Source organism: Macrosteles quadrilineatus, unplaced genomic scaffold (genome assembly GCF_028750875.1).
Source record: "Macrosteles quadrilineatus isolate MER2022 unplaced genomic scaffold, UCM_ALF_1.0 Scaffold_4__1_contigs__length_99947679, whole genome shotgun sequence".
Lineage (NCBI taxonomy): Eukaryota > Metazoa > Arthropoda > Insecta > Hemiptera > Cicadellidae > Macrosteles > Macrosteles quadrilineatus.
In genome coordinates, this window is record NW_026542597.1 from 94,397,229 (window position 1) to 94,409,424 (window position 12,196).

General features: G+C 39.5%; 1 protein-coding gene across 1 annotated transcript in view; it reads right to left on the bottom strand.

Annotated features, from left to right (window-relative positions):
- Positions 1–10,797, bottom strand: part of LOC128991495 (phospholipid-transporting ATPase ABCA1-like) — a 236,586-nt gene extending 225,789 nt beyond the window's left edge. The window contains exon 1 of the mRNA XM_054414419.1: positions 10,548–10,797. The gene's annotated coding sequence lies outside the window, so the exon portion shown is untranslated. The remainder of the gene's footprint in view (positions 1–10,547) is intronic.
- Positions 10,798–12,196: the final 1,399 nt, after the last annotated feature.

Below are 12,196 nucleotides of genomic sequence, written 5' to 3' on the forward strand. Positions count from 1 at the left end.
ACATTTTTATTTACTTATTTTATTATTTACTTTTATGTTCTTAAAAGAGGTGCGTTTACTAATATAATCATTCCTCCGTGCGGTGAATGGACAGTCAAGCTATTTCTAGCTGTTTGATCAAGTTGATTAAATTAATTTAATCGTGGCTTCTGTATACCCGTGAGTTTACAGGTAGAACCTCTTGTCTTCCTTGACTACAGTAAGGCTTTAGACTGCCTGGGCTTTCAAAACTTTTTTTTTTTGCTTGGGCTTTTGACTTGATAGCCTTTTAAGAAACTCGAAAGACTCGGTAAGAAACTCAGCGCTAGAATGGATCAACAGCTACCTAATGGTCGCAAGTTGTGGAACTGAAAAACTCATCAAATGAAGTTACAATCTTCAAAAACAAGCTTGACAAGAGTAGTTCCACAAGGCTCTATATTAGGCCAGATTCTATTCATACTATTGACTAATGACTTCCCCAAAAAAATTCTCGACAAAAGGGAACTCCTTAAGGTAGGTACTCACTGCATACTTAAAAGGAAAACCTACTACTCGCTGAAGGAGTATTTTGATGACCCTCTATTAGGCCTGGGCTGAAGTACGCCTGTCCACAGCCTCAGTGTTAAAAATATGTTTTTTGAAATTTGTAAATAATGTAGGCTTATATAATTTAGTCAAGTGTTTTTCATGTTATTTAATGACACCATCAATCCCCCATGGGGAAAAGATGAAGAACCAGTCTAGGCCTAATAGGTAATAAGGTAATAAGTAATACAGCATTGTGGAATTTAGGCATCGTTTTGTTAGGTTGGTTTTGGTTAGTTTATCAATGAAATGGGTATTATTAATCGTTTATAAATCTTATTAATATTAACTTAACCTTACCTAGCCTAACAGAACAATGCCTACATTCCACGCTAACGCTTAGTTAGGCGGTACCTGAACTAGTAGCCAACAGCCCGCTTTTCCGGTAATATTTAACTTAGAAGCGGTCCAATAAAAATAAAAATATTACATACCTTAATCTTAATCAGGATGAAATCCAAAACAATTTGAGTACCGGTAGGCCTACCCACAGTGTCTTTTTTCATTTTAAAAAATCTTCAGATTTTTCAGACTTTCCTGGTAAACAAGCCGTTTCCGCAAAAAACAACAATCATTTTTGGAATCAGCGTGAAATTTCGATCATTTTATAAAAACAATATTTTAATTTTGGGTGAGATCCGGAGATCGATATAGGCCTATGCAATTACAGAAAAAAGGAAATGTAGACCTACCGGTAATGAATAGGCCGAATAAGTAGGGTTAAACCAAGTAAACTAGTCTAGTACAATAAATTATTACTTGCCTTCCAAACATAACACTAGGCCTATAACTTGTGTGAACCTGGCAATAACTTGGCAATAAGTAGTGCGCGCGCCACAAAAAATCTATTGCTGGCCATTTTGCGGCAAAATACGTCCGCGATGCATATTACCGATTATGCCAACAGATAGAGGACACTTTAACGGACACGACAGTATCAACATTATGTACCTGGGGAGTAGGATAAGGGGGGTAAAATCGGCAAAAGTAGTGCGCGCGCCACAAAAAATCTATTGCTGGCCGCTTTGCGGCAAAATACGTCCGCGATGCATATTACCGATTATGCCAACAGATAGAGGACACTTTAACGGACACGACAGTATCAACATTATGTACCTGGGGAGTAGGATAAGGGGGGTAAAATCGGCAATAAGTAGTGCGCGCAAAACAAAAAATCTATTGCTGGCCGTTTTGTGGCAAAATACGTCCGCGATTCATATTACCGATTATGCCAACAGATAGAGGACACTTTAACGGACACGACAGTATCAACATTATGTACCTGGGGAGTAGGATAAGGGGGGTAAAATCGGCAAAAGTAGTGCGCGCGCCACAAAAAATCTATTGCTGGCCGCTTTGCGGCAAAATACGTCCGCGATGCATATTACCGATTATGCCAACAGATAGAGGACACTTTAACGGACACGACAGTATCAACATTATGTACCTGGGGAGTAGGATAAGGGGGGTAAAATCGGCAATAAGTAGTGCGCGCGAAACAAAAAATCTATTGCTGGCCGTTTTGTGGCAAAATACGTCCGCGATGCATATTACCGATTATGCCAACAGATAGAGGACACTTTAACGGACACGACAGTATCAACATTATGTACCTGGGGAGTAGGATAAGGGGGGGAAAACCGGCAAAAAGTAGTGCGCGCGCCGCAAAAAATCTATTGCTGGCCGCTTTGCGGCAAAATACGTCCGCGATGCATATTACCGATTATGCCAACAGATAGAGGACACTTTGACGGACACGACAGTATCAACATTATGTACCTGGGGAGTAGGATAAGGGGGGTAAAATCGGCAAAAAGTAGTGCGCGCGCCCGAAAAAATCTATTGCTGGCCGTTTTGCAGCAAAATACGTCCGCGATGAATATTACCGATTATGCCAACAGATAGAGGACACTTTAACGGACACGACAGTATCAAAATTATGTACCTGGGGAGTAGGATAAGGGGGGTAAAATCGGCAATAAGTAGTGCGCGCGAAACAAAAAATCTATTGCTGGCCGTTTTGTGGCAAAATACGTCCGCGATTCATATTACCGATTATGCCAACAGATAGAGGACACTTTAACGGACACGACAGTATCAACATTATGTACCTGGGGAGTAGGATAAGGGGGGTAAAACCGGCAAAAAGTAGTGCGCGCGCCGCAAAAAATCTATTGCTGGCCGCTTTGCGGCAAAATACGTCCGCGATGCATATTACCGATGATGCCAACAGATATAGGACACTTTAACGGACACAACAGTATCAACATTATGTACCTGGGGAGTAGGTTAAGGGGGTTAAAATGAGCAATAAGTAGTGCGCGCGCCCGAAAAAATCTATTGCTGGCCGCTTTGCGGCAAAATACGTCCGCGATGCATATTACCGATTATGCCAACAGATAGAGGACACTTTGACAGACACGACAGTATCAACATTATGTACCTGGGGAGTAGGATAAGGGGGGTAAAATCGGCAAAAAGTAGTGCGCGCGCCCGAAAAAATCTATTGCTGGCCGTTTTGCAGCAAAATACGTCCGCGATGAATATTACCGATTATGCCAACAGATAGAGGACACTTTAACGGACACGACAGTATCAACATTATGTACCTGGGGAGTAGGATAAGGGGGGTAAAATCGGCAAAAGTAGTGCGCGCGCCACAAAAAATCTATTGCTGGCCGCTTTGCGGCAAAATACGTCCGCGAAGCATATTACCGATTACGCCAACAGATAGAGGACACTTTAACGGACACGACAGTATCAACATTATGTACCTGGGGAGTAGGATAAGGGGGGTAAAATCGGCAATAAGTAGTGCGCGCGAAACAAAAAATCTATTGCTGGCCGTTTTGTGGCAAAATACGTCCGCGATGCATATTACCGATTATGCCAACAGATAGAGGACACTTTAACGGACACGACAGTATCAACATTATGTACCTGGGGAGTAGGATAAGGGGGGTAAAACCGGCAAAAAGTAGTGCGCGCGCCGCAAAAAATCTATTGCTGGCCGCTTTGCGGCAAAATACGTCCGCGATGCATATTACCGATGATGCCAACAGATATAGGACACTTTAACGGACACGACAGTATCAACATTATGTACCTGGGGAGTAGGTTAAGGGGGTTAAAATGAGCAATAAGTAGTGCGCGCGCCCGAAAAAATCTATTGCTGGCCGCTTTGCGGCAAAATACGTCCGCGATGCATATTACCGATTATGCCAACAGATAGAGGACACTTTGACAGACACGACAGTATCAACAATATGTACCTGGGGAGTAGGATAAGGGGGGTAAAATCGGCAAAAAGTAGTGCGCGCGCCCGAAAAAATCTATTGCTGGCCGTTTTGCAGCAAAATACGTCCGCGATGAATATTACCGATTATGCCAACAGATAGAGGACACTTTAACGGACACGACAGTATCAAAATTATGTACCTGGGGAGTAGGATAAGGGGGGTAAAATCGGCAAAATGTAGAGCGCGCGCCACAAAAAATCTATTGCTGGCCGTTTTGCGGCAAAATACGTCCGCGATGCATATTACCGATTATGCCAACAGATAGAGGACACTTTAACGGACACGACAGTATCAACATTATGTACCTGGGGAGTAGGATAAGGGGGGTAAAATCGGCAAAAAGTAGTGCGCGCGCCACAAAAAATCTATTGCTGGCCGCTTTGCGGCAAAATACGTCCGCGATGCATATTACCGATTATGCCAACAGATAGAGGACACTTTAACGGACACGACAGTATCAACATTATGTACCTGGGGAGTAGGATAAGGGGGGTATTATGGCGCAATATTATGGCGCGACAAAATGTAATATTTGTTAATGAGGTGCGCAATATTATGGCGCGACAAAATGTTTGTAATATTTCTTAAAATAGTTCGCAATACGAAGGTGCGACAAATTGTTTGTAATATTTGTTAAAAAAGTGTCTATGGTGTGACAGATTGGTTGCATTATTTAAGTGATACACTTCCTTCTATTCAAATGATAATTACATTAAAATGCATAGCAGTAAATTTAAGTAGTCTATGACTCTAGGAAGAACTATTTTTTTACGGTATTGGCAAGTCACTTTCATTGGTTGCAAGGTGATTTTTGTAATATAAACGACAGAGATTGCAAAAGAAGTCATAAGTATTACGTTCGAGAATTTTTGGTTCAGCAGGAACATCTAATGGGAGACACTTGTCTTTGATGTGAAACCACCTCAAACATATGCAGTACATTCCACACTCTCATTGCCTCGTTCAGATGTGGTACAAGAAGGAAATCTACATTTACACTGGAGGCAGTAGTTAGCCATGTCATTTGAGTGTGCTAACAACATTGTAAAACAGTACGTTCTATAGCAATGTGGATCAAAAAATGGATCAACTGTGTTACCTTTCATTAGTTGTTCAATGAAGTACATAACAAAGATACCGCAGTTGTGGTTGTCTGTTTGTTTAGGATGAAAAACTGAGGCTGTATTCCATGACTTTGCTAACTCATTCGATGTCGTACAAGTCAAATGAGACCAGAATTCTAGAAAGTTATGGTATAATCTGTGTATAGTCGAAGTTTGCACATTGTTAAGCGGATCCATATAGACAAATGTTCTTTCTACCAAGTTTGCATAGACGAGTACCCAGTGACAGTTAAATCTATGTTTACTGGGAAAAAAAGTTTTTCAGTGTCCATGGTAACTATACTGTTTCGAAGAAGATAATTATTTTTTTCAATTTGTTGTCCAAACTGTATCGCAGATGTCCCAATGTTGTCATGATAAATTGCACATTTGTTTCCTTTGTTATCTTTTTGAAATACATAACCGATGGCAGATATTATATCTGTGTTGAGCCATCCATTGCTTCGGAGTAAGTTTATGTCATCTATGGAAACCTCAAAATGATCACCAGAGGGTGTTGGGATAGAGCACAACAGGTAATTACCTATGTCATTGTGTGGTACATAGTACCACAGACAATAAGGAAATAAAAGTTTCCCTTTGTTTCCCTTGTCTGTGATAGTACTTTTCATCTTTTATTAGACAGTTGTTCATGACCTTACTTCTTATGATTTCAGCAGATTCAAAAGGCATTTTGAATGCTCTTACAACCTTTGTTTGTAAGTAATCAGATTTAAAATAGGTGTGAGCTTTCTTTTGTTGTTTCTTCCATGTTTCTTCAATGTCATCAAAATCACTATCAGAACTACCAAGTACAATGGGAAGGTTGACATTATCTTTTTGTTGTTTGTTTGTTGCCTTCATTTTGAGACATAATTTTGTCTTTTTCTTCACTTGAGCCTCATCATTGTTCTTTAAAGATTTTGTTTTGGAAACACATTTCCTCTGTCTTCCTCGTACACAACCTTCTTTAGGGATATCAAATATTATCTCCTTGCATCTAGACTTAATGAAATCCTGTAATATCCGGACAAACCGATTTGGTCGTAGGTTTCTTTGGTTGTCAAGCAATATGTTCTTCACTTGGTGAAACCAGTTTTCAGCAGGGCCATTACTTAGTCTTTGTTTGATAAACCCATCCTTAGAAGCCTTTAACAGTAGTCCTGACCAAAATGGTAAGTATGGTATATATTTTTCTAACAGAACTTTTATCAAATCAGGATTGTAGTATACATTGTCTTCAAATATAGCAATATTGTCTTCATCAACTGTTGAAATACTTGTTGTTTCTTGCTGTTTAATGCTACATATATTTTCTGCATATCTTGATAGAATGGACTTTTTTTGTACATTGAATCTTACTTTTGTCAATTCATCAAACAGGACCAATGGGGCTTTGTCTAGGTCATCCTCAATTACTTCCTCTGGCAATTCATCAATGCTGTTATTACCCTCACACATTATAGAGAGTTCACTCAATGCATGTTTTAAGACTCTGCAGCTTTTTTCACATAACAAGACAGTTATCAAGTTAGTCACCATTAGCTTAATGGTATCATAATTACTGCAATTAATAATTGTACAAACTACTTGCAAGAACAGTTTTTTAATCATCAATCGCTTTGATTTGCAAGTATTTGTGGTTTTAGATTTTACGTCATTAATAACAATCTTAACAAAATGACAAACACAAAGATGGACTGTGACTTTTGGTTTTACTACTGATCTTCTCTTCATAGTTGTTTCATAACAGTACTCCAAATAACTTGTAACATGCATTTTATTCCACTGTTGCATTACTGCATTTATTATTGCCCAACTGAAGTCTGACACTACTCTTTGACATGGTGGCCAGAAACCATTATCAGACAAAAATCTCCTATACTTCAAAAGCCATACTCCTATTGAATCAGCTGTGTGGTTACATGTTATGTATTCTGAGGCTGGCAATATGAACCCTTTGGTTCTAAAAACAATGGCGTAGTACAAAACCCTCTTGTCTTGACATTGTGGAATTTTACGTACAACGGACCCAGTAACATCAATATGTAGCGTAAAATCTGACGAAGCCATTTCAGCTTTTTCCCTAGCCAACAGTTGTAGCACCTCTTTACTGTACATCATTACCTCAAATGGATGTGATACATGTTGAACATATCTATCGTCTGCTGACTTCTCCTCATATTCCCGCATCATAAACAAGTCCAACATTGGGTTTTCATGCAAGTCATCTACAGCTAACGCTTCTGATTTGGCCTTACGATATACAGAGTAAGACTTGACGGCCTGGGTATTATTCAATTTCAATCCTGCAATATCACACTGTTTTACACATTTTAATCTTGTTAGTGACGGACTGGTGTTAATTAAGTTATGCATCATTGTATCTCTAGCAATTCCACTTAGGTTTCTGGTTTTTTTTGGGGGATGGTAGCATTTAGTTGTATTACTATAAACAACCACTTTTATGTCAAGAAAACTACAACTTTGGTAAACATGTAATTTAAATGTTGTTTCATTATTGTGGCTGCAGTAGGCATAGATAGTGAGAAGCTTTTCATAGTTGCCAGTAATCTTTCTCCTTTTACTATTGTTCTTGCCTGAATAATTAACACTTTTCATTTGAATAACACAACCCTTACTTATGTTGTAGAAGTAGTCACTAATTATTGTTGGATAAACAGAAGTTATCAATTTCCCGTTCTCATTTATCATTTCATACCATTTTGAAGGTTCTATGGAAAATTCGCCAATATTACCATCACATTTGTACTGTCGTTTACAAGGTCCTTTTTTTTGTTTTTCTTCAACTGGGGCAACCACAGGAAATTCCATTGTTACGCCGTTACTGTCAACAGTTAAAGGTATTTTTCCTTTATCTGCATTGTCATCGTAAACTTGCAATTCAGTTGGCAATTCATCATCACTTGGCAATTGAGCGTCAGTTGGTATTGTGTTACATGTACTAATATTTAAACTCTTGTCAGCAGATAATTCATTCACATTGTAATTATTGTCCACAGTACTGCCTCTACCAGATTCATTATTAACTACAATTTTTTTGTGATTCACCAAGGTGTTAACGTCTGAGGTGAAATGTGATTTTAAAATAAGTTTCTTTTGAGGTGTTTTGAGGTATTTACAGACTAATCTTTGAACATACCAATGCTAATTAGTTTCGAATTATTTGCTATGTCAATAACATGTTTAGTAGACGAGTAGAGTAGACAACAGAAAGACTAACCTACTAAATAAAATACTTGAAGTAGTCTATTACATTAATATAATTATTCAGCAAAATATTAATTTATTTCAATGTTATTAAAACAGAGTTGTAATGATTGATACACGGTTAATGTGTCCTCTATCAGGTGACGCTCTGTAATGACCTATAATGTACCGGTATGGATCATAAACATAAACAAATTACGTCGCTGGCCCGAATCCTATACTAATAGCATTGAACATATGTTTTGGCAGTTCAATTTAAGCAATGTTAAATAATGTTTATTTTCGGGCCAAAAACGTCATTTGTTTATGTTTATGATCCATACTGGTATTTTTCTAGTAATCGTGGTTGATACTGTCGCGTATCAACACGACAGGGCGCGTGCACTACTTATTGCTGATTTTACCCCCCTTAACTTATCCCCCAGGTACATCATGTTGATACTGTCGTGTCCGTTAAAGTGTCCTCTATCTGTTGGCATCTTCGTTAATATTGCTCGCGGACGTATTTTTCCGCAATACGGCCAGCAATAGATTTTATCGGGCGCACGCACTACTTACTGCTGATTTTACCCCCCCTAACTTATCCCCCAGGTACATGATATTGATACTGTCGTGTCCGTTAAAGTGTCCTCTATCTGTTGGCATAATCGGTAATATGCATCGCGGACGTATTTTGCCGCAATACGGCCAGCAATAGATTTTTTGTAGCGCGCGCACTACTTTTTGCCGATTTTACCCCCCTTATCCTACTCCCCAGGTACATAATGTTGATACTGTCGTGTCCGTCAAAGTGTCCTCTATCTGTTGGCATCATCGGTAATATGCATCGCGGACGTATTTTGCCGCAAAACGGCCAGCAATAGATTTTTTGCGGCGCGCGCACTACTTTTTGCCTGTTTTACCCCCCTTATACTACTCCCCAGGTACATAATGTTGATACTGTCGTGTCCGTTAAAGTGTCCTCTATCTGTTGGCATAATCGGTAATATGCATCGCGGACGTATTTTGCCGCAAAACGGCCAGCAATAGATTTTTTGTGGCGCGCGCACTACTTATTGCTCATTTTAACCCCCTTAACCTACTCCCCAGGTACATAATGTTGATACTGTCGTGTCCGTTAAAGTGTCCTCTATCTGTTGGCATCATCGGTAATATGCATCGCGGACGTATTTTGCCGCAAAGCGGCCAGCAATAGATTTTTTCGGGCGCGCGCACTACTTATTGCTTATTTTAACCCCCTTAACCTACTCCCCAGGTACATAATGTTGATACTGTCGTGTCCGTTAATGTGTCCTCTATCTGTTGGCATCATCGGTAATATGCATTGCGGACATATTTTGCCGCAAAGCGGCCAGCAATAGATTTTTTGCGGCGCGCGCACTACTTTTTGCCGGTTTTACCCCCCTTATCCTACTCCCCAGGTACATAATGTTGATACTGTCGTGTCCGTTAAAGTGTCCTCTATCTGTTGGCATAATCGGTAATATGCATCGCGGACGTATTTTGCCGCAAAACGGCCAGCAATAGATTTTTTGTGGCGCGCGCACTACTTTTTGCCGATTTTACCCCCCTTATCCTACTCCCCAGGTACATAATGTTGATACTGTCGTGTCCGTTAAAGTGTCCTCTATCTGTTGGCATCATCGGTAATATGCATCGCGGACGTATTTTGCCGCAAAGCGGCCAGCAATAGATTTTTTGCGGCGCGCGCACTACTTTTTGCCGGTTTTACCCCCCTTATCCTACTCCCCAGGTACATAATGTTGATACTGTCGTGTCCGTTAAAGTGTCCTCTATCTGTTGGCATAATCGGTAATATGCATCGCGGACGTATTTTGCCGCAAAGCGGCCAGCAATAGATTTTTTCGGGCGTGCGCACTACTTATTGCTCATTTTAACCCCCTTAACCTACTCCCCAGGTACATAATGTTGATACTGTCGTGTCCGTTAAAGTGTCCTCTATCTGTTGGCATAATCGGTAATATGCATCGCGGACGTATTTTGCCGCAAAACGGCCAGCAATAGATTTTTTGTGGCGCGCGCACTACTTTTTGCCGATTTTACCCCCCTTATCCTACTCCCCAGGTACATAATGTTGATACTGTCGTGTCCGTTAAAGTGTCCTCTATCTGTTGGCATAATCGGTAATATGCATCGCGGACGTATATTTCTGCAAAACGGCCAGCAATAGATTTTTTGTGGCGCGCGCACTACTTATTGCCAAGTTATTGCCAGGTTCACACCAATAGGCCTATACAGCCTAATAAATGTTAAAAGACTAATGAGCAATAATAGGCCTAGTAACTTACGTTAAATTTATTCTAATATCAACTCTGTTGTAGCTTACCTAACAATCTATGGGGCCATGGTCACTCTTGTGCAATCAATCCGGTTAGCCTATTACCAAAAACGACACTTTTATGTAACCTTAAAAGATTGAAGACCTATAAAAAAATGTTTATTTCATTACAAGTTTAAAGGCTTTATTAAGCAGATTATTTTTTATTAGGCCAAATTACAGTTTGCCACTCGTCGAATTTCTTTGAAACAAAAGAATAATCAATTGTTTTGACAGAGCGACAGTATGATGATAACTGATAACCAACCTCAACCTCACTCAACGACTCAACCCAACCTTGACTTGCTTCTTGCTTGACTCCAATGAATGACTTCGACTTGACACTTCCACTTCCTTAATCCTTATTATAGCTCGGCATTGGCTATTCGCACGTCTGCTCCAAATGACGTCACATTACGTTCCTAATCTAGTAGCTGTTATAGCTGTTTGGGAACAGGTTGGACACAAATATATCCTAGTATTAGGAACGGTAACGGTGGTAGTACCAGTACCTCGCTCATATTAGCCGAAATCGAAATGGATGGGATAAACCACAGCTTCGTAAAGAGAAAGGTAAAAGAGTTGAACAGAGCCAGAGAGGTTATAAGCAGTGGAAAATATAGGTGCTGGCCAATAATAAAACGTGTATTAGAAATACACATTAGAAGATTCAATATAGGAATCGTAAAAAAACTTTAAGCCTAGGCCAGGCCTGATGTTAGCCTACTTTACCTTTACCATATCAAAGGCTAGGCCTATAAAAGGTAGGGCCTAATATTGGTAGGCCTATGTTGGCCTAGATAGCCCAGAAGTAGGCTAGGCATTAGGATAAAATATTAGTAAATCACCAGGCTGTCATCGGCTTAAAGCTTAACATTTTACAGTGTTAGATGTAAGAGCTTACAAGTAAAATCTTAATTGGCCTACTTAAAATCTTATAATTTTTTATTTGGCCGCTTTCCCGAGCTTGTACTTTCCATGTACCACTGTGTATGCATCTGTAAGTCAATTAAGAGACGGTAACCATCCCGTCGCCGGTGAATAATGTTTCAAATTATCATTTGTGTGTGTATGTTTTTTTTTACTTGTAACACCTTTCTTTCTGGCTCCATCAATTATTGTTCTTGAACGTTTCAATTCAAGGCTTCTTAAAACTTAGAAGTACAGTAACTGAAACTGAACGTTCTGAAAGTTCCCGTTGCATTATTTTGTAATACTGGAACTGTAACAGAAAACTGGAACGGGAACGGGCTGTGGAGCATTTTGACGTGCGAATAGTCACTTCGTTATAGGCAAGTGCTTGACACTTGACAGACAACAAATTCAGCTGATTTGATTTCTGAAACACATGTTATCTCGTAACATATTAATCTTGTTATGTATAATCAGAGAGCACAGAATAGAAATTTATATTCTGTGCTCGCTCGCTGTGTAATCTCGTAACCTGTATCATAGACTAACCAACACGTTTTATCTATGCCTGTATGCCTGTATTCTTGTAACTTATAATCATAATCTCGTAACGTCATACAATTCTTTAAAGTCTTTTTGCTTTTAATCTCGTATAGTGTTAAATTGTAGCCCATAATCTCATAATATACAATCTCGTAGTAAATAATCTCTTAATGTATAATTTCATTCAGAAATCACCCCATTTC